This window comes from Tupaia chinensis, unplaced genomic scaffold (assembly GCF_000334495.1).
Source record: "Tupaia chinensis unplaced genomic scaffold, TupChi_1.0 Scaffold000097_1, whole genome shotgun sequence".
Taxonomy (NCBI): Eukaryota; Metazoa; Chordata; class Mammalia; order Scandentia; family Tupaiidae; genus Tupaia; species Tupaia belangeri.
In genome coordinates, this window is record NW_006159559.1 from 1 (window position 1) to 7,028 (window position 7,028).

The 7,028-nt window shown below is 41.9% G+C and overlaps 1 pseudogene; it reads right to left on the reverse strand.

Annotated features, from left to right (window-relative positions):
- Positions 1–1,224: 1,224 nt before the first annotated feature.
- LOC102501184 (eukaryotic translation initiation factor 4H pseudogene) lies at positions 1,225–2,067 on the reverse strand (annotated as a pseudogene).
- Between the last annotated feature and the right edge of the window lie 4,961 nt (positions 2,068–7,028).

Below are 7,028 nucleotides of genomic sequence, written 5' to 3' on the forward strand. Positions count from 1 at the left end.
AAAAAAAAAAAAAAAGTTACTGCCTAACCCCTCGCTCCCAGGTAAGTGCTCAACACCGTACACGGGAATGAAGAGCTCTGTCCTCAAGACGAGGCGGCAAACCTAAAATTCTTGTCATCTACAGTTATGCCGAGGGTCCTGACAACTCTGCATAGTGTACATTTTCAGTTGATCAAGTGACATTGAATAAAGTGCCAGATCCCAGGCCCGTTTCACTATGAATCTGAGGGGCAGTGGGAAGCACAGTATCTCGTTGTCACTTACACTAGGGAACAGATAAGCACAAGGCAGAGATGCAGGACACACACAGGGGACTGGGGAAAGCAAGGTCTACGCTCTAAAGCTAGCCCTGCATAGCTCCAGCGCCACCGCCCTTCCAACCCCCGGCACCTAGCCCAGCAAGAAAGGAATGAGCTGGCAGTCTGCTGCCCCTGCCAGAGAGGAGCCTCCACCATACTCGGCCCCAGGACCGAATGCATTTGGAGCCCATTTGGAAAGCGATCTCCAAAGGCATGGACACCAGGGGCCTCCAGAGCATTCCATGTATCTCCCACGTGGGCGCCACCAACCTGCCACATTCCTCTTCCTTTCCTCTTCCTGTCTGAAACACGAGCCTATTCTGGGGTGTGGGGAACGGAGACAGCTCTACCTAGAAACAGGAATGGGAAGAAATCCGCAAGGATCAACAGATAGTTTATCCTTGTTTTGAAAACAAGGTGCCTTAAATTATGCATGTCGCAGCTGCGTACAAGAAAGATGCTACTCTATTTGTCAGTGACTTTTGTTCTGTTTTTTTTTTTTTTTTTTTTTTTTTTTTTCTTTTTTTGGAAGCCACAGCAATACAGAACTCAACATGCAAGTCAGAAGAGAAGCACCAAGAAAATCAAAAGAATGCCTGGAGTTGAGCCATGGTGGCTGAAGTGAAAAGAGCCGAGGACGAGAATGAAGCAGCACCTCAACCCACACAATCCCACATGGTTCCTCCGGGAGACCCAAGTGCTGTCAGGAAAACAAGGAGCAAAAAGGAAAAAGGACAGAAGGAAAAGGAAGGAGTGGTAGGAAAAAAAGAAAGAAAAAGAAAAAAGATAAAGCACAAAACAGGCACTAGAGAGATACAGCGAGGCCGAGAATGACTAAAAACCACTTGTTAACAGCTGACATGCATTCACAAGCCGAGTTTCCTCTGTGAGGAGGAGGGCGATGTCAGGCGCAGGAATGGCGACTGCAGGACTGCAGGCCAGGCGCGCCCAGGCTGCGATCCACTCTAACTCCCCCACACCCCGTTCCCTCCCACCGCAGGCTCATTCTTGCTCCTTCTGAACAACTTTCTCTCTGGGCCTGGCTACCCCGAAGATAGCAGAGTTGGGATTGGCTACTTGATTGGGGGGCGTTGCAACTGTTCGAGGTTTAAGCTGGAGTCGCAGTCTCTGTGCTGTTGGTTCTCTGAAGTCCATATTGGAGCCACGAAGGGGAGGGCCGTCTCGGAAACGACTGCCCCCCTGGGAGGGCCTGTTCGCAGGTCACCTGGGCGACTGCCTCCCCTGCCTCCTAGGAAGTCATCTCTGAAGCCGGAATTGAAGTCATCCCGGGAATCCCCTCCACCTCTAGATTCTCGAGAGCCACCCATTCCTCTGTCATCTGGTCCACCTTTCCTGAAGCCAAAGCCACCTTTATCTTGTTTTCTGCCTTCTGCAATGTCCATACGAAGTGATCGTGATCGATCACCCAACAGTGCACCATCGTTTGTCAAAGCTTCCTTAAGGGAATCCACCTCATGGAATTCTACATAGCAGAATCCTTTAAATTTGTCTGTGTCTGTGTCTCTGACTAGCCGTGCACTCCTTATGCTGAGATCCTTAAAGATAGCGTCTATGTCGCCCTGAACTGTATTAAGAGGTAGATTTCCTACATATGCCGTGTAGAGGGGCTCTGTGGGCAACTCCTTCTGGCTCCGGGAACCATGGCCACCAGCACTGCCGCGGGACCCTCTGCTGCCGCCGAAGCTGCTGTAGGCCGTATCGTCGTAGGTATCGAAGTCCACCATTTGCCGTCTCCGCTCCGAGAGGAACCAGGGTGAGCAAGGAAGGACCCCGCAATATAACTACCCCGCCCTGCTGCTTAATTGGATTTGTTCTTGAAAACCAGAGTGGATGCCTTGGTAAGCCAAACTGCTTTTCAAATTTTTGATAGGCTGCAATGGAAATTTTTTTTTTTTACTGTATTTTATGGAATATGTTTTTTAATATATCCCTCCTAATATGTTCCTGACATTAAAAAGCCATAGAAGTTACACCACAAAGTAGAAGTTGCAAATTTAGAGCATTTCAAAGTATTAAAAAACCATGTTGGGACCAGCAGTTAGCGTAATGGCTATGTTGTTGGACTCCCACGTAGTCGACCTAAGTTCGAGTCCCACACCTGGTGGCTTAAACTCACGCAGGGTGTGTGTGCGTGCGTGCCCAAGATTCCGAGAGGAAAATGGAGGAGAAGGGACTGTGGCGTGGCCATCCCCCCTGGGGATGATTTCTTGTTTCCTGTCTCTCTGTCTCTCTCTGTCTTTCTGGCAAGCACACATGCCCTATAGCTAAAACCTCTCCAAAAAGAAAACATTTTCTGTTTTTAGGAGTTAAGAAAATTTGGGGAGGGGGTGAGAACAGGAAAATAATGCAGAAATACATTTATAAACTTGAAACAAAGTTTTTAATGAGGAGGATAGTATTACCTTTGGATGGCAGTCCAGTGATCATGTGCAGGTTACATATTTTCTGTTATGGTAAACCATTTTTGAATGTATATGCATGTATATGAGAAAGACAGAATGAGAGAGATGCACACACACTGACTGACTTGCTCAATGTGAATTTACGAGGACTTAATTTTTAACACTCATTAATTCAGATAAATGCAGTGGACCCCCAGAAATATCTGTCATAAAATTAATATCAGTTAGTAAATCTGGTACCTAAAGCTGTCCCTTCAGGCAATGAGTTGGTTCTATTTGGCTAAAATTTGAAGTGATCCTTCTCTATTATAAAAATTGAATCTGTGGCCAGGTCACAAGGATATTTATATTTTTGATATGTTTGCACTTGAGAGTAATTTCCAGGCTCAAAGATGGACTTACAGTCAAAACAGTATTTGATTCTGAGCTGATTAGACTTCAAGTGACTAGGAAACATTAGTCAAGTTTACTTTTGCTGAAGGACAACAGATCTAGTAATGGCTTGGCATAGTATCCTTGCCATAGTATTAAAATTTGAGAAGCGAAGTTGAGAGGATACAGAGTATAGATAAGCTGGAAATACAGACAGATCATTCTGAACTTTGATTAGTCAAATGAACAGAAAGGGCTTTTACACTCTTAAAGGGCATATCTTTGCATCTTCAAAAGAAAAGTTTATTTGTTTAATGTGTGTATTTAACAAAATATTTTGAAAAAGGGTTCTGGTGAAGCACCAACTGTCAGTTTATAGTGGCTTAGCAAGATGACAGAACTCAAAGATATCTACACTGCTGCTTTTGATACCCTGTCACTTGTCCTAGAGTTTCTAGAGTTGTTATTAGTGTTTAGGAGTCAGAAATTTCCCATAAAGTCTGTGATTCCAAATACAACACAGTTGGTTTTGCAACTTATTGCCATTTTCCTTAATGTTTTTTCTACTTGAGAATGATGTTGGCAGCTCTACAACTTATTTGGAATCCTGGGCCAGTTGGATTATCACTTGGATTCTGGAGGAAGGAGGGATGTGGGATGAGGACAACTAGTACTTTATTTTATTTTACTTTTTTTAATCTGGAAGTCCTAGAGGATGGATATTTTCATGATATACTGGAACCAAAGATTACATTTAAACAAATGAGTTGGATACTTTTGATTTATTACTTTTTCCCTTGCCAGAAAATTTGGTCTTCCATGTGGGAAACCTAGATGAGATACACTTGGAGCCAGGTTTCAGTTTAATACAAAATTCATCCAAGTCTTGTTAACTCTAAAAAAGAAGGTTTGCCTGGCTCTTTTCCTTCAGGTTTGTACAGAGTTACAACTCAGACTCCATGGTCATTCCTCTTCTGCCCGGGTCTGAGATTGGAGTTTGTGTATTTAAATGTCATTATTTATACAATTCTTTACTATTTTTACTACTTTTTAAAAAGCACATATGTTAAAGATTATTAATTGCTGAGCTTTATATTCCCCCCAATTTATTATTTATTCGCATTTTATGGAAGATGGAACTCAACCTGACATAGAGTGTTCCCAACTGAGGATTTGATCTTATGGTCTTATTCTTCCTCCAGTAACCCTTAGAACTAACAGTCATGGAAGTTATAGAATTTTCCTTTGCTGTTTTCTTTGCCCGTCTTTGTACCTAAATCCTTAATGTCACTGACATGCTTAATTTGAGTTCTCTCTACTTATGTCCATCCTATTACAATAGTATGTTAAATGGTCCTTCTATCTATTGTTTCATGGGAAACTCATGATGTATTTTTCTTTTTCTTTATTTTTATACTACATTTAATCACATATAATCTTTACAGTATATAACATTTCTTTTTCTAGCATGATTATCGTGTGTATCAGTCAAGACAAAGACATCACTATCCACATCATCATCAAATAGCTTTGCATTTTTTCAGGATTTGTTCTCATTCTTTTTTTAAAAGTCAATCACTACACATTATTTAACTTGTAAAGAGAATTTACCTAACATGAAATATTTCTCCAACCAGTACAGTTGAGAATACAATGTATGTCATCATCAACAGGTAATAAACCATTTCTGTGTCCCATAATGTCATGCCTCTTTATTGGTTCTTATGCTATCCTTCTCTATACTCTTCCCTTCTCTTCCCCTGTTCCACAGTCTTCAGCGTCCATAACAGTTTTCACTGCTTTTATGCCCTCCAATATTTCAATCTCTACCATAAAGTGTGGAGAGTCGGTATATATTAAGTGGATACATGCACTATCTTTCTTTCATAACTTGGCTTGCTTCAGTTAGCAGTAAATCTTGCATATTTGATCACTTTCTATCAAACGCCAGGGTTGTTATTTTTTTTCTTTTTTTTTTCTTTTTTTTAGAGGATTTTGCTATAGGGTGCATGCACTTGCCAGAAAGACAGAGAGAGACAGGGAGACAGAAAACAAAAAATCATAGACCAGCAGTTGGCATAATGGCTACGTTGCTGGACTCCCATGTAATTGACCACAGTTCAAGTCCCAGACCCAGTGACTAAACTCATACCAGGCGCGTGTGCATGCATGCTCAAGATCCCAAGAGGAGAATGGAGGAGAAGCGTTGCAGTGTGGCCATCTCCCCTGGGGGGTGATTTCTCACTTTCTGTCTCTCTGTCTTTCTGGTGAGTACATGCGCCTATAGCAAAAACCTCTCCAAGAACAAAAAAAAAAAAAAAAGAGAGAGAAAGAGAGAAATGATGGCGAAAGCCACTACACCATTGACTGGTCCCAGGGTCTTGTTTATTATGGCTGAATAATATTTCATAGAGTATATGTGCCACGCTTTTTCTATCCATTCATCTATTTGTAGACATTTGGGTTGGTTCCACATCATAGCAACTTGAATAATGCTGCAATAAACATTAATGTGCAAACACTTTTCTGACTGAGCATTCTTCGATCCTTTGGGTAGGTACCCAGAAATGGGATGGATGGATCAAATGTTAGTTCTATTTGTAGATCTTCTAGAAACTTCCATATTGTTTTCCACAGTGGCTGGACCAATGTACTTTCCCAGCAACAGTGTAGGAGAGTTCCCATTTCACCACAATCCTGTCAACATTTATCACTTTTCGTACTTTTAATCTTCACCATTCTGGGGACCAGCAGTTAGCGAAATGGCTATGTTGCTGGACTCCCACGTAGTCGACTGCGGTTTGTGTCCCGGACCCGGTGGCTTAAAACTAACGCTGGGCATGTGTGCGTGCGTGCCCAAGGTCCCAAGAGGAGAATGGAGAAGCGATTGCAGCATGGCCATCCCCCTTGGGGGGAGATTTCTCTCTTTCTGTCTCTCTGTCTATCTCTGTCTGGCAAGCGCACACGCCCTATAGCAAAAACCTCTCAAAAATAAAATAAAATAAAATAATCTTCACCATTCTGACAGAAGTTAGGTGGTATCTCATTGTGGTTTTAATCTGTATCTCCTTTATGATAAGGAATGTTGAGCATTTCCTCATTTGCTTCTTGATTGTTTGTATGTCTTCCTTAGAGAGATTTTTATTCAGCTCATTTCCTCATCTTTAAATTGGGCTAATCTTTTCTTTTCAGATAAGCCGGTTGAGTTCTCTGTGTATTCTGGTTATCAGTCCCTTATCTGAGGCATATTCTCCCATTCCTAGAGTTGTCAATGCACACTAATTACTGTGACCTTTGCTGTGCAGAAACTTCTTAATGTAATGGAGTCCCAATTGTCTATTTTGGGTATTATTGCCTGTGCTTTGGGAGTCTTATTTAAGAAGTCTTTGCATACCCCAATGTTTCCTGTAGTTTCCCCAGTCTTTTCCACCAGTAGTTTTATAGTTTGAGGTCTTAGGTTTGGATCCTTTATCCATTTTGAGTTGATTTTTGTTATGGTGAAAGATGAGAGTTTAATCTCTCTGCAAGGGGATACCCAGTTTTTTCAGCACCATTTGCTAAAGAGGCTTTCTTTTTCCCAGTGGATCAACTGGTATCCTTTATCAAGGATCAGTTGGCTATAAGCTTTGGAGTTTATTTCTGAGGTCTCTATTCTATTTTATTGGTCCACCTGTCTGTTTTTGTGCTAATACCATGCTATTTTGATTATCACAGCTTTGCAGTATATTTTTGGGTCAGGGGGTGATATACCACCCACTCCACTCTTCTTGCAAAAAGATAAATAAAGCAGAGTGAAAGAACTGAGAGTTGTTTTTTTTTTTGGAGAGGTTTTTGTTATAAGGCGCATGCACTCGTCAGAAAGACAGAGAAAGACAGAGAGAGAGAAAGCAAGAAATCACCCCCCAGGGGGGATGGCCATGCCATAATCCATTCT